The sequence below is a fragment of the Loxodonta africana genome, chromosome 4, assembly GCF_030014295.1.
Source record: "Loxodonta africana isolate mLoxAfr1 chromosome 4, mLoxAfr1.hap2, whole genome shotgun sequence".
In the NCBI taxonomy this organism is placed as follows: Eukaryota; Metazoa; Chordata; class Mammalia; order Proboscidea; family Elephantidae; genus Loxodonta; species Loxodonta africana.
The window spans coordinates 74,129,108-74,153,597 of record NC_087345.1 but is presented as its reverse complement, the minus strand read 5'-3'; the positions used below and the strand labels follow the sequence as shown (position 1 = coordinate 74,153,597).

The 24,490-nt window shown below is 40.9% G+C and overlaps 1 protein-coding gene and 1 long non-coding RNA gene across 9 annotated transcripts in view; both read right to left on the bottom strand.

Annotated features, from left to right (window-relative positions):
- Positions 1-24,490, bottom strand: part of PPM1H (protein phosphatase, Mg2+/Mn2+ dependent 1H) — a 328,683-nt gene that overhangs the window by 233,337 nt on the left and 70,856 nt on the right. The gene's annotated exons all lie outside the window — the stretch shown is intronic.
- The window catches only part of LOC111752891 (uncharacterized), a 52,051-nt gene that overhangs the window by 3,820 nt on the left and 23,741 nt on the right, over positions 1-24,490 (bottom strand). Inside the window, exon 2 of the long non-coding RNA XR_010321819.1 lies at positions 1-24,490. This exon is cut by the window's left edge and continues 3,820 nt beyond it. This is a non-coding gene — a long non-coding RNA (uncharacterized LOC111752891).

Below are 24,490 nucleotides of genomic sequence, written 5' to 3'. Positions count from 1 at the left end.
GAAATTAAATTCTGAAGAAAAAAGATTTTGTGAGATAAGGCTGAGCCTTGAAGGGCCACAAACCATTGTAACCTCTGAGGCTTTCTCGCTCCCCCAAGAAACAATTTTTGCCCACTTGGAGGTGTTAACATCCCTGTTGAGAATGCATGATATAAAAGGTTACAATGTTTTGATAACAAAAAATGCAAAGTTTTGGTAATAGGAGCAGCACTTAGTAATCAAGCAAATTTAGTGTGCTCTATTATGCCAAAAGGTCAGCAGTTTGAATCTGCCAGGCGCTCCTTGGAAACTCTATGGGGCAGTTCTACTTTGTCCTGTAGGGTCGCTATGAGTCAGAATCGATTCAACGGCACTGGGTTTGGTTTTGGTATAGGGTCAATGGAGCCCTGGTGGTGCAGTGGTCAAGAGCTTGGCTGCTGTCATGGATTGACTTGTATCCTCCAAAAATACGCGTCAACTTGGTTAGGCCATGATTCCCAGTATTGTGTTGTTGTCCTCCATTTTGTGACTGTAATTTTAATGTTAAAGAGGTTTAGGGTGGGATTATAACACCATCCTTACCCAGGTCACCGTCCCTGATCCAATCTAAAGGGAGTCTCCCTGGGCTGTGGCCTGTACCACCTTTCATCTCTCCAGAGATAAAAAGGAAAAGGAAGTAACCAGAGAGGGGGTTTCATACCACCAAGAAAGAAGCACTGGGAGCAGAGCGCATCCTTTGAACTCGGGGTTCCTGTGCAAAGAAGCTCCTGGTCCAGGGTAAGACTGATGAGAAAGACCTTTTTCCACAGCCGACAGAAAGAAAGCCTTCCCCTGGAGCTGATGCTCTGAATTTGGACTTTCAGCCTACCTTACTGTGAAGAAATAAATTTCTCTTTGTTAAAGCCATTCACTTGTAGTATTTTTGTTATAGCAGCACTAGAGGACTAAGCTGCTAAGGAGAAGGTCAGCAGTTCAAATCCACCTGCTATTCCTTAGAATCCCTATGGGGCAGCTCTACTCTATCCTATAGGGTTGCTATGAGTCAGGATCGACTGGATGGAAACAGGTTTGGTTTGATTCTATAGGATGAAGGGAATCCCTGGGCGATGCAAACAATTAACATGCTCAGCTGTTAACCAAAAGGTTGGCAGTTCAAGTCCACCCACAGGCTGCTTGGAAGAAAGGCCTGGTGATCTACTTAAGAAAATTCAGCCTATTAAAAGCCCTATGGTGTGCAGTTAATACTCTGACACACATGGGTCACCATGAGTTGCAGTGAACTCGATACAGAATGAAAAAAAGTGTTACAATGATGGAGTCCCTAACATTGCCAATACTCTCCCACTTTCTCCAAGACCTATTTAAACCCTCTTCTAAAAAACACTCCCCTAACTCTTTCTCCAATTTCCTCCAGAGAATCTCTCCATCACTCATACTACCATTGATTCAATGCCTCTTTCAGGGGCTACCACAGACTACCATGTATTATAATTACATACTTAGCTACCTTTCTATCCCACTGAATTAACAAAAGCCCAAAAGGTGAGAACTCAGTACTTACCTTTGTACACAAAGTACTAAGTGCTGCCTGTAGGGCACGGTCCGAAGATTTGTATATAGGTACAAACGAATATATTTAGTTGTCATTATAGCCACCGATAGAAGTTTCTTGCACAGTTGACTTAATTGGCTAATTTATGCTTATTTTTCACCTGGGCAGGAAATGAAAGGCTGACCTGCATTCAGTCTCAGCTTAGTAGTGAATAGGAAAGCCTTTTCTTTGTTTTTAAAAATCGACTGTACAACTTCCCTGATAAAAGTTTGTTTTGCAGCAACTACCTTTGAATATGCCACCTCTCCCTTCCACTGCCCTCATCCCGATCTTGGAGCAATCGTGGGCAAACGGTCCTTCCTACGTTTCCGGCCCTTCCTACGGTTTCCGGTCAGGTATGCCCACACTTTAAAAACTCTTCCTTCCCTGACACTTATAAGCGTAGTTTGCTCTGTGTGTATTATTCAATTGAAAGGAAAGGTTGTTAATCTACAGCTTCCTCAAGGCCTTCAACAGATAAGGAGATATAAGTAAATATTACCATATATTTTAATGACTGTTGACAGTTTTTTCCCCCAGCTATAACACTTGCTTTGGTAAAACAGAGGTGCTGTTTTACCTCACGCTCTGCCAGATTGGTAGGGCAGCAGTAAACGGGCGCAAAAAAAATTTTAATAGCGTTTCAGGAAGAATATCATCTAAAAGCCAGTTTAAAGATTTTATTTCTTTCAAACCTCTAATCGTCACACATAAAAAGGTACACGTAATTTGTCATCATTTGCCTCAAAGGATTATGTACAAACAAAAATTATGACACAGTCCATGAAATCAAAAGCTAAGTTAGTAGCAAGAAGGTGACAATTTGAATACTGGGAAATATAAAAATTCCCTAACCAGGGAGGAGTATCTTGCTTAAATATAGGCTACAAATGATACCCCTGGAAGGGACATGAGAGGTTTCTCCTAAGGAAGTGACTTAATTAGAAAACAAGCCTCCAGGAAGCATGTGATCTTCAATTCTAGTTCCTTATTAGCATTCATACTGAAAACATGGGGGGAATAGTATATAAAAAGCAAGGTCTGAGTCTCAAATATATTCAAGTCACAACTACCTATGTATAATCAGTAATTTGTTCAAATTTGTCCCTCTTCCCGCTCCACAGGTAAACCAAGACACTTAAATTTCTGTTTTCAAAAAGAACCCTGCAGTGGCTTGCATTTTAAACAGCAGTGATGCCTTATCTCTAATAACAGCACTGTCCACATTTGGAGGAAGTTAACTGTCTCAGCAAATCACAGAAAATGGTCCTTTCACATCTGCAGCTAGTAATCTGAGCTCTAAATAGCTGCTCATTCACACCAGTTAGTGGAGTAATGGCCTAATTCCTCTTCCAAATTCATCCTGCTCATTGTCTTATGTAACAATCACAAATGAAAAAGCCTTCAGCATTGTGCGTTCAAATATCTGAAGTTGGGAAGTAGATCACCTGAATGAAAAGAAATAGAGCTATCATCTGACATTCAAGTTTGGCACCAGGCCCCTTCAGAACCCAAAGAACAAAGCCCCTCATCCTAGGAGAGGGCACTTCTGTTGTTGCTGAGAGCCTCTGGCTAGGATTTCTTCAAGAGGCTTCTCTTTCTCTTCTTAAATGACGTTCAAGAAGTCAGAAACACAGAATTAAAAAGGAATAAAAAGCATGCACTAACAGAGATCTTCATAAACCCAAGAGGCTAAATGAGCAAGTGTGCAAGTGTGTTTGTCCTTTGGGGTGGTGGGTATGGTTAAAAGCAACTAACAATTGAAAGCTTTGAAAGTATTCCTTGCAAGGCTGCCTTGATAAATATTCATCATAAAAATCAAGAAACTATCAAAACAGGCATACAGCTCAATGTCACTTTAATTGATGATTGTGGAAAATCAGAGCTGGGACTATGGAAATGATTTGTATGAACTGTCTCATGTTTCAGATAAAGAAACTGGATTACAGAAAAGTGTCCCAGAAAAGTTTCCAAGGCCACAAAGCAACGACTCCGATGATGAAGAACTGAATTCCTATCTAATGCTCTTCCTATAGCTTACTGCCAAATAGTTGAGCAGACCTCCGTGTTCTTCTTTCCAAAGGTAAAGACCGAATTTACACCAAAACCATAACCTCCGCCTTCTAAAGGACTGTATTCCAGTATCCTCTTCTCTAATTTACAGCAGGTTGAATTGTTGCTAGTAAGGCTTCTGGCCATATAAATGATGGAGCTTAGCACCAATGAACCAAATGTAGGAAAATGGAGCTACACCCCCTTCTAGTTACTTAGCCCTTCGTTATGTATCCAGCACCTCCATGTACATCACCTCAACCAACACTCCAAGAATCCTGTGAGGCAGGAAGAGCAGGCATTACCTCCATTCTTCCAGATCATAAAACGGAGTCTCAGCCTACCTAACCACAATGAAGTATGATACGAACGATATGACATCTGAAATTTACTAAGACAGGCAGTGAGGTATGCTGAGAACCCAACAGTTTTAAGTCAAACTAGACTGGGTTACAATTCCATCTTGTCCCTTACTAGCAAAATGAGCCTTGAGCCTCAAGTTCTCTGTGAATAAGGGCTACCATCACTAACATCCTTCCAGGCTCCTTCCTACCAGGCCTTGACAGAACTTCTGCAAAGTGCTTGGCCCAGTGGCAGTCAATCACAGAATGCCATCATGAAGCACTAAAATTAAGTGTTCGAAACAAATTTACAAGTTTCAAGCCTGGTAACTATAACTAGATAACAGTTTCATTCAAACTCCAGAACCTTCAGACATGGAGTTGACAACAATGGGTTGGCCACAGCTAACGTTTATCACATTCCCTTCCTCTATTTGTTAAATTATTTCTCATTGTACTGACTTTGTAACTACTTTGTACAAGTTGCTTCTCCATTTCCCTAGCACATCTGTAGATTCAGATACATGCTTACTCTCCAGTTTACTCCAATAGTAGATATTTTTCTTCCAGAAGAGAAACCATATGGTTGTAGGGAAAGAGGAAGGTGAGGAAGTGGACCATCACTGCTAGAACTTCCTGGAAGTAAGCAGCACATCTCAAGTCCTTAGAGCAAACATCTCCTGGGCCAGAATAGTATATGGAGGACAAGTGGTGATTGTGGGCAACTGGAGAACACGTGCCTCTTCTAATAGGGGACAGCTATACCCAGCTGTACCCGATTATAGGACTGCAGCTCAGTGTTGCCAAGTCTCTGGCATTTCAAGAGAAGCCAAGAATCTATATTATGGAAAATATATAGATTTTTTTAAAACTTTATAGCCAAACAAGATACAGTTACAGGCAAATCTAGACCATGTGTCATCAACTTTCCCAATTGTTACTTTACAGCCTTCTGAGATATAGTAAACCAAACAGCAGAGAAACTCTGCTCTGGAGTTTTAAACCTGGAATAGTAATAGAACTAGGATCACAGAAAGCCCAGAGAGTGGGGGTTGCTGAAAAAAAAAAAGGATGAAACCTTAAACAGAATCCATTGGGAAGAAGGCAGTTCAAGCACTTGGGGGATAGGGTCTGTGGCTGCCTCCAAGACATACTCCTCCCAGGGAAAGTGGGGGCTCTTGTCAGAGGATGACAGTGATGAGAAGACAGCGAGAGTTACTAGCTAGAAGACAAGACCTTCCTGAGCGGTTTGTGCACAAAAGCACAGATACAAGGGCTTTTTACTACATATCATCAGTTGCTGTTGAGTCCATTCCTACTCATGGCAACTCCATGTCTGTCAGAGTAGAATTATACTCCACAGGGTTTTCAACAGCTGATTTTTTGGAAGTAGATCACCAGGATTTTCTTCCAAGGCATCTCTGGGTGGAACTGAACCTCTAGCCTTGTGGTTAGCAGCTGAGTGTTGATTTAGGAAATAATACTGTCCTTGAGCGTATGAGCGTAGAGAATGTGACCCAGCTGGAGTTGGGATCATGAGAGCTCACAAGGACACATCAATTGGGCCCTGAGATAAGGACAATAGAATAATCTTGGAAAATGTCTTCTAGGGAACTTTTTACATAAACCAGAACACAAAAGACTTTCCACTCTTATCTTTTTCTATTAACATATAGCGAATAGAAATTTGTTGGACCAATGAAGATCCTCCTTACTGAAACCTGTATGAATGATCATTAAAAAAGACAATTCAAAATGTAGGATGACAATTTCCAGCCAATCTGTGAAAAGGTGAAGCTTTAATTGGTTTTGCCCCATTTGTAATGTTAATATGTACTGATGACTCTGTAATCTTCCTTGGCCTTGGACAGACATGGCTGTGGCAGCATGCTTGTCCAGTTTCCCATTCTTGTTTATTCTGTAATATTCTCTGGACATGGACAGACATGTCTGTGGCAGCATGCTCGTCCATTTTCCCATTCTTGTTTATTCTGCAATGTTCCTTGGATTCGGGCAAACATGGCTGTGAAACTTGCTTGTCTGTTTTCCCATTCTTGCTTACCCTGTAATATTTCCTTAGACTTGGGCAGACATTAGCTCTGGCAGCATACTTGTCTACTTCTCAACTTTTGTCTTTTTGAATATATGCCGAATAAAACTTTCTTTTTGCTTTACTAAACTTTGTGTTGTTTTTTCCCTACAACAGTGTTAACTGTTTGCATCACCCAGGGTCATTACACATTAGCCCTCTGATTTAAGTAGACATTAGTGTCGGAGAGTAACAAACTGAAGGGAAGGCATCTGAGCCTTCTATCCAAAACTGCAAGGCTTTCAGATACATGAATGATATATGATAATTATGCCTCTTTCAAAGATTTTGTTTTTTATGACATAGCTCATACATTTTAAAATATTACTTCCTTAAGGGCAAAATGGAAAGGAACTTGGAAAAAAAAGAATGTAAAAAACCCCAGCAAGCTTGATGTACAGCTTTCATAAATTCACACATAGCTACATACCTTCCCTGACGAGACAAACCTAGCAGTAGTAAAAAAAAAAAAAAACAAACTCAGCCACTTTGGTATTTTATTTAGAAACATGATTCATGGAGTCAACTTTAAAAAGTATCCTGAGAAAATCCATTAGTCAGAAATTTCAATCATTCTCTCATATATAAAAGGCAGAGATACAGTAAAGCCTCAATTTGTCCTTTACTGTTACGTTTAACACACATCATTCAATTTTTTAAAAATGCTTTGGTGAAAATTCAATAAAAATTTTTTAATGAAGTTTTGTCCTCTCCAAAGTAGACAGTATCATACAGCTCTAAGAAATACTCCAAGTTTAAATTCACTGAAATTCCATTGGACAAAATTAATTCCACTTTACATAGCTATACAAATAAAAATAATTATAACTTCAACTACCCCTGTTATCCACATATGCAGACTTTATAAGCCAAATATCTCTATTCAGAGGTACTTATTCAAAATACAAAGGGGTTTCTAATTCTATGGTTATGTTGCTGATTACATCATTCCATTTCTCAGACGTGAATTCTCAAATGAATGACTTTCATGCTTCAGGAAATGTATCCATTATATCAGCATGCTCCAAAAGAAAGCAGATATATGCAAATTATATTATCATTCTCTATAAATCTAACTTCAGACATTTTTAGGTTTAATTGTTAAGTAAGAATCCGGCACTATGTGGTTGTTTTTGTTGTTGTTTTAAGACATATTAGCCTCAGTCAAATTAAACAAAAGGGAAGATTCAAGAACTAATATTTGGGAAAGAAATGGGTACTATTAGGAAAGTGCATTTGAGTTAGAATCAACTTGACGGCAACGGGTTTTGTTTGTTTTGGGGGGGGAGGGGAAGGGTTTGGAAAAATAATACATGAAAGAACAAATCCTTAGAAAGAGTCCTACACAACACTGAGAAGACTTTAGGCTTGAGTTATAAAGGCAGATCTCCTATTTATTATCCACAAGATGGTTTCATTTTAAAGCTGGAAAGGGGCTTAGGGATATTCTCTCATTTGACAGATGAGGAAATAAAGTCACAGAGGTTGACAAAGGTTATTCTTGCCCAATAAGCCAGCAGAATTCAGGGATCAGGAATGGTGGAAGACTCATTAACAACCTGCATTATGCAGATAACATAACCTTGCTTGCTGAAAGGGAAGAGGACTTGAAGCACTTACTGATGATGATCAGACTACAGCCTTCAGTATGGATTACGCCTCAACATAAAGAAAACAAAAATCCTCACAAGTGGAGCAATAAGCAACATGATGATAAACAGAGAAAAGACTGAAGTTGTCAAGCAAGGATTTCATTTTACTTAGATCCACAATCAACACTCATGAAAGCAGCAGTCAGGAAATCAAAAGATGCATTGCACTGGGCAAATCTGCTGCAAAAGACCTCTTCAAAGTGTTAAAAAGCAAAGATGTCACTTTGAGGACTAAGGTGTGCCTGACCCAAGCCGTGATATTTTCAATTGCCTCATATGCACGAGAAAGCTGGACAATGAATAAGGAAGACCTAAGAAGAAATGATGCCTTTGAATTGTGGTGTAAGTGAAGAACACTGAATATACCACGAACTGCCAGAAGAGCAAACAAGGCCGTCTTGGAAGAAGTACAGCCAGAATGCTCCTTAGAAGTGAGGATAGCGAGACTTCGTCTCACATACTTTGGACATGTTGTCAGGAAGGATCAGTCCCTGGAGAAGGACATCATGCTTGGTAAAATAGAGGGTCAGTGAAAAAGAGGAAGACCCGCGATGAGATGGATTCACACAGTGACTGCAACAGTGGGCTCAAACATAACAATTGTGAGGATGCTGCAAGACTGGGTAGTGTTTAGTTCCATCGTACATAGGGTCGCTATGAGTCAAAACCAACTCGACGGCACCTAACAACAATTTCATCTCCAATACTTTTTCCAATATTGAGGCCCCTGATAAATAAAAACTGAGAGAAAACTGTACACCTAATGGCAGAACACAAGGGTCTTTTCTAGCTCCATCTGTACACATCAATGTTATAATTTTGTTTTTCACATGAAAATGCCAGTGCTCTCACTTAGTTGAGAGCAGTGGTTCTCAAGAGGGGTGATTTTAGCCCCCAGGGGACATTTGGCAATACCTGGAGACATTTTTGGTTGCTGTAACCAGGTGAGGAAGATGCTACTGGCATCTAGTGGGTAGAGGCCATGGATGGTGCTAAGCATCCTACAATGCACAGGACCACCTCCCACAACAAGGAATTCTGGCCCAAAATGTCAATAGTGCTGAGTTTGAGAAACCCTGGTCTAGCTAGAGGCAATAAAGCCAAACCAAAAACCAAACCCATCACTGTAGAGTCGATTCTGACTCATAGCAACCTTATAAGACAGAGTAGAACTGCCCCATAGTGTTTCCAAGCAGTGGCTGGTGGATTCAAACTGCTGACCTTTTGGTTAGCAGCCAAGCTCTCAACCACTGTGCCACCAGGGCTCTGCAGAGGCAATAAAATAAGGTGGAAATTTCTTCTATGGAGCAAGTTTACATTAAGAAATTCAAACACATTACCATTGAATCAGGGCCCGTAATTCATGAGGGGCGATATTGGTGAAAAAATCGGGAATAGGCATTGCGCTTGAAGAAATACGGTAATGTGAACCTGGAGTGGCTGGCTGCTCAGCTGACATTTCATGTGCACCACTGAGATTTATGAACTGTGCTAACAAACACTTGCTGATTTTGTCTGGTCATTTGTGCCCTTTGAGACTTGCTCAATGATATTTAGGATTGTTCTTGTCAGTTTGGATTAATCAATTTACTTTTATTTTGCAGTAACAAAATATACTTAGAATTATATGAAAACTTCTTTCTTATTAAAATTTATAAAGGAAAATTAACTTAGCAAATTTGAACCCCTCTTGGAGGAATGTGCTTTCTCATTAGGCGGAGAGCAGCTAGGAGTACATAGCAAGGTGTGTGTATAACTTTTTGTGAGAGACTGACTTGATTTGTAAACTTCCACCTAAAGCACATTCAACCAATAAAAATTCTGAGCCTCTCTGTATCCCTTGTTGTTGTGGAGTGCTATCAAGTCAATCTTCACTAGTAGTAGGTACTGCCTTGTGATCTTTATGGAAGCAGATTGCCAGGTCTTTCTCTCACAGAGCCACTTGGTGTGTTTGAAGAGCCAGCCTTTTGGTTAGCAGCAGAGTGCAATGGCTAAGTACTTTATTCCTTAGCCCTCTTCTTTTCCTTTTGAGAAACAAGTTCTTAAATTTTGTTTACAATAAATTAACTTCTATTAAAGCCACAATTATCACATAACAGCAGAACAGATTTAAGTACACTGGTACAATATTAACCCACTGCCATCCTGTCAATTCCAACTCATAGCAACGTCATTGGGTTTCCAGGGCTGTAAATCTCCACAGAAGCATATTGCCACATCTTTCTCCCTCAGAGCCACTGGAGGTTTCAAACCACCGATCTTTTGGTTAGCAATCACTTTAACCACTGTGCCACCAGAGCTCAATTTATGTACACTGGTACAATACTGGAAACCCTGGTGGCGAAATGGTTAAGTGTTTGGCTGCTCACCAAAAGGTGAGCAGTTCGAATCTACCGGTCGTTCCTCGGAAACCCTATGGGGCAGCTCTACTCTGTCCTATACGGTTGCTATGAGTCGGAAGTGACTTGGCAGCAACAGGTTTTTGTTTTTGTTTTTTAAATAATATGATATTAGTAAAATCATCCTTTCCCACAATGAGAAATGGGCTTTGACCCAAAGAAGCCTCAAGAAAAGGCACATATTGGTATACATTGTCTCCCCTGCATCACCTTTGAAAATAATTTCTAAGTTTAATGAGTCTCAATATTTTTTTTTTTAAAAGCATGGCTCTAAGATGGTAAAAGATGGTAATTTGAGCACTCACAATGGAAAATGATAAACTGCCATCAATACCAAATATTTGACCACATGGAACTTGTAGTTCAGAAATATATCCACCCCTCAATAGGGTCAAGGGAGTCCTGCTTGCGCAATGCTTAAGCACTCAGCTGCTAACCAAAAAGTGGATAGTTCAAACCCAAGAGCTGCCCTGTCAACGAAATATGTGTCAGTCTGCTTCCTTGAAGTTTACAGCCTAGGAAACCCTACGGGCAGTTCTACTCTGTCATATCATAGGGTTGCTATAAGTCAGAACCGAGGCGATGGCACACGACGACAACATTAGGATCAGAAGAACGTTCTTACAGCCAAATCTTGTAGATGATTATTTTTCCTTTTGTTCATTTTCTCTAATTAAGATCGAAGACTATGTCTGTCACCAGGGAGGGATTATAAAGAAGCCCCCTCTAAGAAGATCTTATCTTTTCAGCATATTTAGTAATCTGACAAGGATCTGAAATAGGTTCAGGCTCTTCAAAAGGTCTTCATTCGATCTACTCCTCCAGAATAGCTGCTTTATTCAAGCCAGCTGGCCTCCAACCATCCCACAGATTGCCATCTTGAGACACAATCGTTCATATTGCTCTCCCTCCTCCCACCTGTAATGTCCTCCCCCTCCTCTCCTAATCTAGTCAAATACTGTATTTCCTTTAGAGCCCAGCTTCTGGTTTTAACCTACCTGCTCCCAAACCTTCCCATGTGGATCTCACCCTTATTTGAATTCCTACCCCATCCCTCTGGATCACTTACTCAGGCCCTTTATTATTTCTTCCCTCCCTTCCTGGTTATTAAGGGCCTTACTTCTAATAGGATTCTCTCTCCAGTTAGAGATGAATATAGAAAAGTATATTTTTCAGACCCCCTATAAAGTTCAACTGAGCACCCAAATTGTTCTTGGCCAGTAATAAATCTTTATTTTACATGTGAAGAATGGAAGAAGAGTTGAACTAGAATGGTCACAATGACTCTTGGGTAGCAGCTTACTTCCTTCAGAAGTCTCCTAAACTTTCAACTCAGCACAAGGGCCTTTTTTCTAACACGTATTTATATAAGCAAAGGTCTATGGTGAACTGCAAGTATCCCCTCCAAGAAGTCCATTTAGCATGTCAGGCCCAGAGTGGGTGTGTCATTAGAGCACAGAGATACAAAGAGGGAAAGATAAAAGAGACAAGTGTAAAGCTTCTTTATATATCCCTTGATGTTAGCAGGGCCCGCTGTCCTTCTGATGTCCTTCTATCCCATTGGGATTAAAAAAAAAAAAACTGGGATCCTAGCCCTTCCAGCACCCAGATTGGAGCACTGACTTTGGCACTTCCCCAAAGTCACACCGAGCACCTCTGGTGGTTTTACAATTTGTCCACAAATTCTTTGACACTTCTCCCTTTGAAGGGTGGAGCCTAATTCCCTTAGTGTGGGCAAGACTTCATGACTTACTTCTATAAAATATCGCAGAAGTGTTATTGTTGTTGTTAGGTGCTGTCGAGTCGGTTCCGACCCATAACGACCCTATGCACAACAGAACAAAACACTGCCCAGTAGAGTGAGTTACTAAGTAACAAAACGCATCAAGGCCTCCTCCTTGCTCTTTCTCTTGAATCACTCACTCCAAGGAAGCCAGCTGCCATGGCGTTGAGGACACATGGCAAAGAACTAAGGCTTCCTGCCAATAACTAACACTAACTTTGCAAGCCATGTGAGTAAGCCATCTCAGAAGGGGGTCCCTCCAGCATCAGTCAAACCTTCACATGACTCTGGCCCTAGGCAACATCTGGATGGCAACCTCATGAAAGACCCTCAGCCAGAACCACCTTGATATGCTGCTCCCGGATTCCTGGTCTGCAGAAACTGTGAGATATGTTTTGAGCCATGAAGTTTTGGGAACTTATTGCACAGCAATAGATAACTAATACAGCTGCCTTGCCCTTTCTCTATTCTGACTCCGTGACGTGACGTGTACCCTTAAAGGACAAGCTCCTTTGAAGTCTGTCTTAAGCAGTACTTAAGCAGTACTTTCCAGTTCCCATACCCTTTCCCCTCCTGCCTCAGGGTTTACACACAGTGGGCATTCCACAAATGTTTATTCTATAAATACCTCCCAGTTTCGGCCTTGCCTGCAGGTCATTCACAAGCCAGAAAAATGCACAGAACAGCTGACTTGATCCTCAAATGCTCACAGAACTTAAGGCCAAAAAAAAAAAACAACAAGGCAGAGCATGGTAATTTGCAATCTGCCTCCTGATTATGAAGAGTTTATTATTAATATAGGTTCTAGATACGGAACACTAAAATTTGGCTCAGACTTTTAATCTGCTAAGTCATAGCTCTGAGGCCTTTATCTCCACGGTGCTCACTTCAGATAATCAGTCATTTACTATATGTTAGGAGCGGTGAAAATTCTATTTTACACCAGATCAATGGTCCTTCAAATTTATCGTGAAAATTTCTCCTTTGATTGTCTCACCCTCTTGTCCACCTTGTTCCTGAGTTTACCTTCCTGCCTCCTCCCACGTACTCATTTTAGTGCTAAATATAAATACAAGGAAACGAAACACTCTATGCCAGCATCACAGATGATACGATTACTTTAAACCAGCTTCCTCTTCCAGAAAGATCTTAGGAGTACATTTATCCAGCAAAGAAAGCAATCATTCTTTTGTGATTTGCTTATGATGTCCAAAGAGCAGTACTATAAGCAAAATGCACTGCCTCTCCCCGAGCGCCACACAAGCTGACATAATATACCCATATTATGTTCAAGGGTGGATCCAGAGGGCTGGTTCTGTTTCCATTTTGCCATCATGGTCTCAATACATTACCACTTCCAACAAAGTGTACTAGTATTGTGGGACCCCAACAGGGTAGGAGCAGTGTAGGTAACTAAAGTCTGCCAAATGCACAGTGACTCCTGTCCTGCCTTGACCTGAATCTCCAGTGTGGTACCAGGGCCTGAAAGCAATTACGATTATTAGTTTTCCCTTAATACCAAGAACAGCTGAAGGGAAATCAGATTTCCTACAGGGCAGGTATCCAAAACCATGGGTCTCCTCTGGTCACTATACATTCCCATAAACTGAATCCAGAAATAAAGGGATTCATGATATATAGTCCCTTTAAGGAGCAGGTAACATTGAACGTGTGGGTCCTGTGCTGGTGCCTGCTTCCTGCCACTGCCGTCAGAGCAGCTCTTCCTGCACCACTGACTGGGCTGAAGTCACGGCCTGCATCTTCTCCTGGTAAGATCTGCACTGTTCTGGCCGTGAAGAGGAAACCAGGCTAAAGGCAACACTTTCCAACCCAACCCCTCCTCTGAATAAAAAAATCAACAGCTGAACTTAAAAAACTAGGTTGGCATCCATTCAACATCAATTTACTGACCCCTGTTTGGGAGCCCTGATGGTGCAGTGGTTAAGAGTTACAGCTACTAACCAAAAGGTTGGTGGTTTGAATCCACCAGCCACCCCTTGGAAACCTTATGGGGCAGTTCTACTCTGTCCTGTAGGGTCGCTATGAGTCGGAATCGACTTGACGGCAACAGGTTTGGTTTTTTTTGGTTGAACAATTTGCTGTTTTTGTAACAACTAATCTCAGCGCAGATAATGTGTTTGAATTTTAATTTTTAATTTGCGCCAAGGTTTGTTCTAAATACTTTACATATATTAGTGTAATCCTCAGAACTCAAAAATGCATGTAATATTAATGATTCTATTTTACAGATTGTAAACTGAGGCACAGAGAGGCTGAGTAACTTGCCCTAGATCACACAGTAACACAGACAGGATTTGAACCCAGAATCCATGTCTTAACCACTATATCATGCTATCTGTATGCTGCTTCCCTACTTCTACCCCCACCACCCTCTAAAACAATCACTATATACAAGATCTCTCTTAAAACAGGATCCTATCTCCTGCTCAAAATTCTTTCAATGGCTTCTTAATGCACTTGGGATTAAATCTAAAGTTCCTTAACCTGGCTTAAAACCCCTGTATGAGCTTATCACCAGGCAGGAGAGTACGCCTTCCAATTCTAGTCACTGTCCTTTTTTCAGGTCTTCAGACACCCCATGGTATTTTCTTCTTCAAGGCTTTCAAACACGTACCATTTGCTGGACTACTCCTGCTCTAGACTCTTCTCTGGGTTGCCTTCTGTTCACTCTTTACAAGCTGCCTTATACTACCTTTATCTAGAGGGTAGGACCATGTCTGGACAACCTGAATACCCAGCACAGGGCCTGGCACATTATGGGTGCTTAGGTGGCTATTTGTTGAATAAATATTTGAGCGTTTACTATATACCAGAAACTACCAAAAGTATTGAGATAGAAAAACAACAACAAATATAAAACAATACAAAAATCCCACAATTATTACAGAACACTGTAAGGCAAGTGCTATGGCAAAAGTATGGGCAGGTATTGTAGGTGCAGAGGCAAGGAAAACACAAAACCTGACTGGGAAGGAGATGCCACGTCAGAGAGGGCATCCAGAGAAGCCAATCTTAAACCTTTTTTTTTTTTTTAAATTGTACTTTAGATGAAGGTTTACAGAACAAACTAGCTTCTCATTAAACAGTTAGCACACATATTGTTTTGTGACATTGGTTACCAAGCCATGACAAATCAACACTCTCCCTTCTCAACCTTGGGTTCCCTATTATTGAAGTCTGTTTTGAGGAAATTTTGGACACATAAAAAGGGAAGGAGCTGGGGACTCGTGGGCTACCTTCACAAGTCTGTTAGCCTACAGGCTTTGGGGAACCCTGGAAGGATTTTCAGCCATCAGGTTTGCTGCAGATAGCATAGAAGAGAGATGAGAGACATGCTGTAGGTAGGAAGATTAGTGAGGAGATCATTCCAGTTGTCCAGAAGGGATGGGAGGAGAGTCTGACGCAAGGCGGTGACAGTGGGAATGGAGGAAAGGATGGAGCTGAGGGATACTAAGGAGGGAGAATCTACAGGACATTGTAACAGGTTAGACGTGCTGAAAGGGTGAGAGGAGAGGATTCCCACGTTTCTTGCTTTGGCAATAAGACAAGAGGGTCTTTAAATGGGATAGGGTAGGGAAGACGGGAGGAAGATAGGTTGGTTCCTAGGCTGAGGAACACACAGGGGACTTCATGTCGAGATTAAATTTTTAAAGGATGTATGCACAAAAGATTTGAACAGACATTACTCCAAGGAAGAGATACAAATTGTCATAAAAAGATGCTCAATGTCATTAGTTATTGCAGTTATTGTTGTTAGGTCCCAACGAGTCGGTTCCGACTCATAGCGATCCTATGCACAACAGAACAAAAAACTGCCGAGTCCTGCGTATCCTTACCATTGCTATGCTTGAGTCCATTGTTGTAGCCACTGTGTCAATCCACCTCGCTGAGGGTCCTCCTCTTTTCCGCTGACCCTGTACTCTGCCAAGCATGATGTCCTTCTCCAGGGACTGATCCCTCCTGACAACGTGTCCAAAGTATGGAAGACGCAGTCTTGCCATCCTCACTTCTAAGGAGCATTCTGGTTGTACTTCTTCCAAGACAGATTTGTTTGTTCTTTTGGCAGTCCATGGTATATTCAATATTGTTCACCAACACCACAATCCAAAGGCATCAATTCTTGTTTGGTCTTCCTTATTCATTGTACAGCTTTCACATGCATATGATGCATTTGAAAATACCATGGCTTGGGTCAGGCGCACCTTAGTCTTCAAGGTGACAACTTTGCTTTTCACCACTTTAAAGAGGTCTATTGCAGTGGATTTGCCCAGTGCAATATCTTTTGATTTCCTGACTCCTGCTTCCATGGGTGTTGATTGTGGACCCAAGTAAAATGAAATCCTTGACAACTTCAATCTTTTCTCTGTTTAGCATAATGTTGCTCACTGGTCCAGTGTGAGGATTTTTGTCTTCTTTATGTTGAGGTGCAATCCATACAAGCTGTGGTCTTTGAGCTTCATTAGTAAGTGCTTCAAGTCCTTTTTACTTTCAGCAAGCAAGGTTGTATCATCTGCATAATGTAAGTTGTTAATGAGTCTTCCTCGAATCCTGATGCCCCATTCTTCTTCATATAGTCCAGCTTCTCAGATTATTTGCTCAGCATACAGATTGAATAGGTATGGTAAAAGGATACAACCCTGACGCACACCTTCCTGGCTTTAAACCAATCAGTATCCCCTCGTTCTGTCTGAACAACTGCCTCTTGCTCTATATAAGGGTTCCTCACGAGCACAATTAAGTGTTCTGGAATTCCCAGTCTTCCCAATGTTATCCATAATTTGTTAAGATCCACACAGTCGAATGCCTTTGCACAGTCAATAAAACACAGGTAAACATCCTTCTGGTATTCTCTGCTTTCAGCAGGATCCATTTGGCATCAGCAATGATATTTCTGGTTCCACATCCTCTTCTGAAACCAGCCTGAATTTCTGACAGTTCCCTGTCAATATACTGCTGCAGCTGTTTTCTGAATAATCTTCAGAAAAATTTTGCTTGCGTGTGATATTAATGATATTGAATCGGAAAATCATTAGTTATTAGGAAAATATAAATTAAAAGGATACTTCATACCCAATACCAAACCAAACCCAGTGCCGTCGAGTCGATTCCGACTCATAGCAACCCTACAGGACAGAGTAGAACTGCCTCATAGAGTTTCCATGGAGCGCCTGGCAGATCCTAACTGCTGACCCTTTGGTTAGCAGCCGTAGCACTCAACCACTACACCATCAGGGTTTCCTCACACCCAATATAGGATGACTATAATCAGACATCCAAAGATATGAAGAAATTGGAACCCTTGTTCATTGCTGATGGAAATGTAAAATGGTGTGTCACTTTGGATAATCGTTTGGCAGTTCCTTAAAAAGTTATCATTATGACCCAGCAATTCCACTGCTAGGTATATAAACAAAAGAACTAAAAACATATGTTCACACAAGACGTTGTACACAAATGTTCATAACGGCATTATTCATAATAGCCAAAAAGTGGAAACAACCCAAATGTCCGTCAACTGATAAACTGATAAGCAAAATGTGGTAATCCATACAATCAAATATTATTCCGTCATAAAAATGAGGTACTGATTCATGTTACAATATAAATAAACCTCCAAAACATTATGTGAAGTGAAAGAAGCCAGATATAGAAGGCCATATATTTGATGACTGCATTTATACAAAATGTCCAGAATAGGCAAATCCATAGATACAGAAAGCAGATTACTGGGTGCTACTGGCAAGGAGGGTGGAGGGAATGGAGAGTGACTGCTAGTGGGCACAGGGTTTCTTTTGGGGTGATAAAAATGTTCTGTAACTAGATGGTGGTGGTTGCACAACCTTATGAGTGTACTAAAAACCACTGAATTTAAAAAAAGTGAATTTTTGGTATGTAAATTATATCTCAATTACAAAAAGACACACACAAAAGAATACATATGGATGACACAAGGCAGATCTGTAGCATATATAACTTTCATGGTGGGGCACGGAATTTAATATTAATTTCCAGGATTTATAAAATCCTCTTATCAGTTCTTATCAAGCTTTTAAAACCTAGATCTATGGAAACAAATGCAGTATTTAGTTTCTTGCTAAATGTTTTCCCATCAACTTAACAATAAGATGCTGGCTTCTGCAATCTCATCAAAATTTCTTAGGCAAAGTATAAAGATGTGAAGTGGAAGATCACAACTTCAAAGATCTTCTGCTCAAGCCTAAAGTCACACACCTACAGAAGCCATTTTAATTCGTAACAAAGAAGTACTACGATGTCAAAAGCAACATGAGGCCACAGTACCATCAACAGAGATGTTCTGAGGGAAGTAAGGAAGTGCCCAGAATTTTAGATGCTGCGTTACAGCCTGCCTTTACCTCCCCACGTCACTAAGGTACAGCCCTACCTACAGGGGCAACAAGGCAGGGCATGTCCTTCGGTCTAAGGCCTGCTTTTAATATTTTAATTCGTCTGGCATCAAGATGAATTTTATAAATGACATAGACTGAATCTTCCCACTTTTGGTACACTTTAAAATCAACTGATGTCAATAGGCAGTCTACAAAAATGGCATTAGCTGGAGGCATATTTCCCAGCTCAGTCTCCCAACCAGATACTTTATATCCTACATGCACCACTGCCCTGTGCTGAAAAGGATAATTACATTTGCATACATTGTAGCAGTCACCATGCAAATACAGTCAGAGTCACCCTCTTGCTCAGTGTTGATCAAAATATACTACCCTCAGACCAATCAGGAAGTGTGGAAATTCTTTTCCCCCAAAAAAGGGCTCTATAAATCCACATATAATAGTTACAGTGTTCACGGTACTCTAACTGCAAATGAAAAAATTCAACTAAAATTATTACCAAGGAATTTATGTATTCAGTGTGTGCCAAGGAGGCACTTTGGACAGTTACTGAATTAATTCTTGCACAATTTTCAACACTACTTTCCTCATATATTAGGCATTTCCAAAGAACTTTTACATACATTATTTCATTCAATCCTTCTCGAAGAGTGGCAAGAACATTACTATTTTCATTTCAATTTTACATTAAGGAAACAAAGAAACAGACTTTATATATGTTTCTAAGGCCATAGACCTGATCAGTGGTAGGGTTCAGACAGTATTTCAAGACATCTCTGAGTTGAGTGTTTTCCCACTACAGTACATGGTCTCCACATGGACATGGTAAGGTAATCAAGCCTAAGAATTAGCACTCTTTTTCCACATCCCTCATCACAGGCCATGGGCGGAGATGACCCGATGCAGTTCTGCACACCCTCCTCAACCACATACACTCACACCTCGTGTGCCTGGCATTTGCTCTGTCCCCAGGTCTTTGTGCTCATCAAGGTCCTTCAGTTCCCTTCACTCTATGCTGGTCATTCGCTGGGCAATGGTGTTAAAGATGAGAAGGCATTTTATCACATGGTTTCCAAAGAACATTATCTAAAAAATGGCTAATTTTATCTTTACAACATCTTCCTAGAAGTAGGTCAAGATCATTAACTCCAACTTAAAGAGAAAAAGCAGCTGGACCACAGGGAGGTCGAGATTTATCCAAGGTTACAAAGTAGATAAATGGCAGAACAGGGCCAAGAATTCACCTCTTTTTATTGCAATTTCTGAGCACTTTCTATTTTACCACATTCGGTAAGATGTCGTAGCATGAATCTATTCATCTACACATTCATTCAACAAATAGTACATACGACGCATCATGTAGGGGTCCTGGTGGGACTTGGCTGCTAACCAAAAGGCGGGCAGTTTGAATCCACCAACCACTCCTTGGAAACCACATGGGGCAATTCCACTCTCTCCTATAGGGTTACTATGAGTCGGAATTGGCTCAGTGGCAACGGGTGTACGGGTATGCATCAGGTACTGTAAAAGGTTGTGGGACTAGAGCAAAAAATAAAACAAACATGGTCTTTAGCTCCATAAGCTGTGCAGTTGTAGGGACAAAGATTTAAGTAGATAACTACAAATTGTTGTAATTGCTAAAATGGAAACGAATGAAGACCTATGAGAGAATATAACAAGTCTTAATTTAGATAAGAATGTTAGAAAAACAAGAGTCGAAAGGGAACCTACAGACTAGGAAAGATTTCTACCTAAGACATATCTGACAAGGGACTAATCTCTAAAATTTATAGAAAGCTTCAACATCTCAACAATACAAAGATAATCCGATTAAAAAACAGGTAAAGGATATGAACAGACACTTCACCAAAGATGACATTCAGGTGGCTAACAAACATGAAGATATGCTCGCAATCATTAGCTACTAGAGAGATGCAAATCAAAACTACAATCACATACCATCTCACCGTAACATTACTGGCGCTAATCAAAAAACCAGAAAATAACAAATGTTGGCATGGTTGTGGGCAGATTGGAGCTCTTATACACTGTTGGCGAGAATGTAAAAGGTACAATCACTTTGGAAAATGGTACGGCGCTTCCTCAGAAATCTAGAAATATAAATATCCTATGACCCAGCAATTCCACTCCTAGGTATATGCCCTGAAGAAATCAGAGCCATGGCACAAATAAACATATGCACACCCATGTTCACCTCAGCACTATTCACAACAGCAAAAAGATGGAAACAACCTAAGTGCCCATCAACAGATGAATGGACTATCAAACTGTGGTACATACACACAGTGGAATACTATGTAATGATAACGAATAACAATGAATCCACAAAACATGGCACTAACATGGATGAATTTGGAGGACATTATGCTAAGTGAAATAAGTCAATCATAAAAGGACAAATATTGTATGAGACCACTATTACAAAGTAACAACAGAAGGTTTACATAAAGGGGAAGAAAAAAAAAGAACTTTTATGGTTACCAGGGACGGAAGGGGGGTGGAAAGTTACCAATTAGATAGAAGACGTAAGTTTATACTGGTGAAGGAAAAGCAATACATAACATGGGGGAAAGTCAATACAACATGACCAAGGCAAGAAAGGACAATGGAGGGAATGCAAGAATAAAGAGCTACAATGGTAACTACTATAGCTTAGACAATCCTGCAGCACTAGTATTTTACGTAACGTGCAAAGAGGCGAAGCAATTTACAAATGGGCAAATAGGCAAATAGATACACCAAGAGGTTTGGGAAGATATAAGCGAACATAGCCACTGGCAAATACAGGTTTGGTGGTGGATATTTCTACATACATGACTACAGGTACAGCTTACGCAGAGCACACAAGGGCTACAGTCAAGAAAATCTCTTAGACATAACCAAACACCTTGCGTAATGAAGTTCCTAGGCTGGAAAACGAAGGACCACAGACTTGGGGGATATCTACATCAACTGGCACAATACAGTACAAAAAGACAATGTTCTGCCACCTACTTTGGTGAGTAGCACCTGGGACCTTAAAAGTTTGCAAGCGGCCATCTAAGTAAGATACAACTATCAGTCTCTTACCACCCAGAGTGAGGAAGAGTGAGGAGATCAAAAGCTCAAGGGAGCAATTAGTCCAAAGGACTAACAGACCAAATGAATCACAGCCTACATGGCTGACCCTGAGACCAGAAGAGCTAGATGGTGCCTGGCTACCACCACCAACTACTCTGATTGGGATCACAACAGAGGGTCCTGGACAGAGTGGGAGACAATTGCAGAACAAAAACATCAAACACACACAAAAAAAACAGACTTGCTGGTCTGACAGAGACTGGAGGAACCCCCAAGACTATGGCCATAAGATACCCTTCTGACCTGGAAAGGAAGCCATTCCCAGAGACCACCTCCCAGTCAAACAATAGACAGGCACATTTAAGATCAACAGTTAACAGGGGAGAGGAACGTACTCAATAGAACAATTATAGGAGATCAAAAAGGCATTATCTGCCCAAAAGCAAAGATGAGAAGGCAGGAAGAGGTAGAAAATCAGGAGGAAAGAAAATGAGGAAACCAGGGCGGAAATGGGGAGAGTGCTGACACATTGTGGGGGGTGAAACCAAGGTCATGAAACACTTTATGTGCAAACTTATCACACAGGAAACTAGTTTGTTCTATGAACTTTCACTTAAAGCGCACACACACACACACACAAAATGTCAGAAAAAGCTTCTCTAAAGGAGTCACATTTAAGCTGAGGCAGGAGGTCAGTCAGGTAAGCAGGGAGAGAGGAGTGAAAGTAGGCAAAGAGAGACATATATGTACAAAGGCCCTGAGGCAGAAAATACTGTGGGAAAGGAGCTCTGTGCGAAGAGATACAGCTGGAGTCATCTCACAGGCAGATTATGGGCCTCCTTCTAGATTTTTTATAATTTTGGTTTTTATTCCAAATGCAATTGGAAGCCACTGAAGGGTTTTAAGCAAGGGAATGATATAACCTAGCTTGTATTTTAGAAGCTCATTTTGGCTGCTGTCCAGCATTGAAAATTAACTGGAAGGAGACACGAATTATAGTGGGGAGCCCACGTAGACTGTGACAGTATTTCAGCCAAAAGGATGGCTAGTACAGGGTGATGGCAACACAAATGGGGGGAAGTGACTACGAAAGGAGAATGAAGGTGGGCTGGGCTAATTCAAAGGTCTGGGGACCTGGATCACCACTACCTGATGTTCTAAGTATATACCCTTAACATTTTAAACTCAAACAAATTTTAAAAGCACGACATGAATGTAAAGTGCAGACATGTTTAGGTTGTCCAGGAGGTTGTGGCAGCTGGCTACCTTTTATATGGTCAACTGCTTCCATATTACTTTGTGCCAAATATTGAAGGCACACCCCAAACACTACTGCAAAAACCTTTCTAAGCTATTATCAAGACTTAAAAAAATTTGGGACCCGGTAAACTGGGACACAGCCGACTCAAGACTGCCAAGAACCATTTCCTAAATTCAGATTATTCCTTCTTTAGGAAGGCCCAAGACCAAAAGTGATACATATTGTCATCTGTGTAGCCATGCTTTCAAATGTCTTCTTCTTTTAAAGAAAGTTAAGATGACAATGTTACCTTAAGAACAGCATGGACATGTTTATATAGCTTCTGTGCTTTCATGTTAAGAAAAAAGAATAAACTGAATTCAGTCCCAATACTGAATCATGTAACACTTGTACATTCGCCCTTGGATTTCTACAAGATGAGAACATATAGGAGGAGGGGAAGAGGCACAAAAGCTCACAGGCAAATTCCAGCTATTCTGGTGACTCTCTTCTGCAAAACGGCCAGGGTCCTATAAGCCAGGGCAAGCCTCTACAGGCACTGGCCACAGGACAGGTGATAGCCATTCAGCTCCCAAGCATAAAAGGGACCCTCTTATGTATTTTATACAGGGATTCAAGCCTGGGAGAAGGCTTATTGTTTCTTTCTCAGAAGCAGCTATTTCGGTTCACACAACCAATGCGCGGTGAAACACACAATGGGAATTCTCAGACAACATGAACGTAGTTCTGGGCATCAAATTCTAAACCAAAAGAGTATTCATGAGATGTAGAAGCTCTGACTATGCAATCATAAAAAAGAAAAAAATCCTAATGAGAAGCAAGTGTTGCTATGGAAACCAATGAAGCTGCTCAGATCTTAAAAGGTCATGCTGAAAGTTATAAAGGCACAGAACCAAACAAAGGCAAATTCCCCGAAGAGAATGCATTTAGGATGACTACAAGACGATGGGTCAGAATCGACCTGATGATGAGTCAGAATCGACTTGATGGCAACCGGTATAAGTGGATGGATGGCGCGGACCAATATGTTCAGTCAGTAATCCAAAACCCAGAGGGAATTGGGGGTTACAGATATTGCACAGACAACAAAATTAGGCTTTTAGGGGTGGGCTTTTTTGTTAAAATAGCATGAATATTTTTATATAGCAAATCAAGGAAGAGGCATTTCTGCTGCTTGGGACGGATTGAAGCTATATTTGGCTTAAGAAAATCTTGTAGAGACCAAAAAGTATAAAAGAACATTTAGAAGGTGTAAAGATGAATAAAAAGATTGTAAAAGAGCAGTTAGCGGGTTTAAAATAGGTTCCAGTCACCTAGCATGGTTTTACCATTTATTCCAACAAATTAAAAATTTTATTGTTGATACACTATTGGTAAACTTAAGGAAGGGATCACAGAGAACTGGATTTCACTATGATATCTGAGAAGGTTCTCATCACATTCTTAGTGACTAGATGGCAAATTTGTTGCTACTGAGCTGGCCCCCGACTCATGGCAACCAGATGCAGAACAGGAGGAAAGGCTGCCCTGTCCTGCGCCACTCTTACGATCGGTTGTAGATCAGTCCATTGTGATCCATGGGGTTTTCACTGGCTGATTTTCAGAAATAGACTGTAAACGGATGGAACAACTGGCAAATTAATAATGACCATATCCAAAATGGGCTGGTGAATGGCTCAAAGTCCAACTGGAAGGACTGACTCGACTCATGATCTGCCAAAGAGCTCTTCACTCAGCTCTCGCCTGAAGTACATGATCTGTGACTTGTCTGATGAAAAAGAAGGCAAGGTTATCACATCTGTGGTTGGGAGCAAGCCAAGAGTGATGGTAAATTTCCTGTTCCATTCAGTCAGGATTCAATAATCTTCACAAG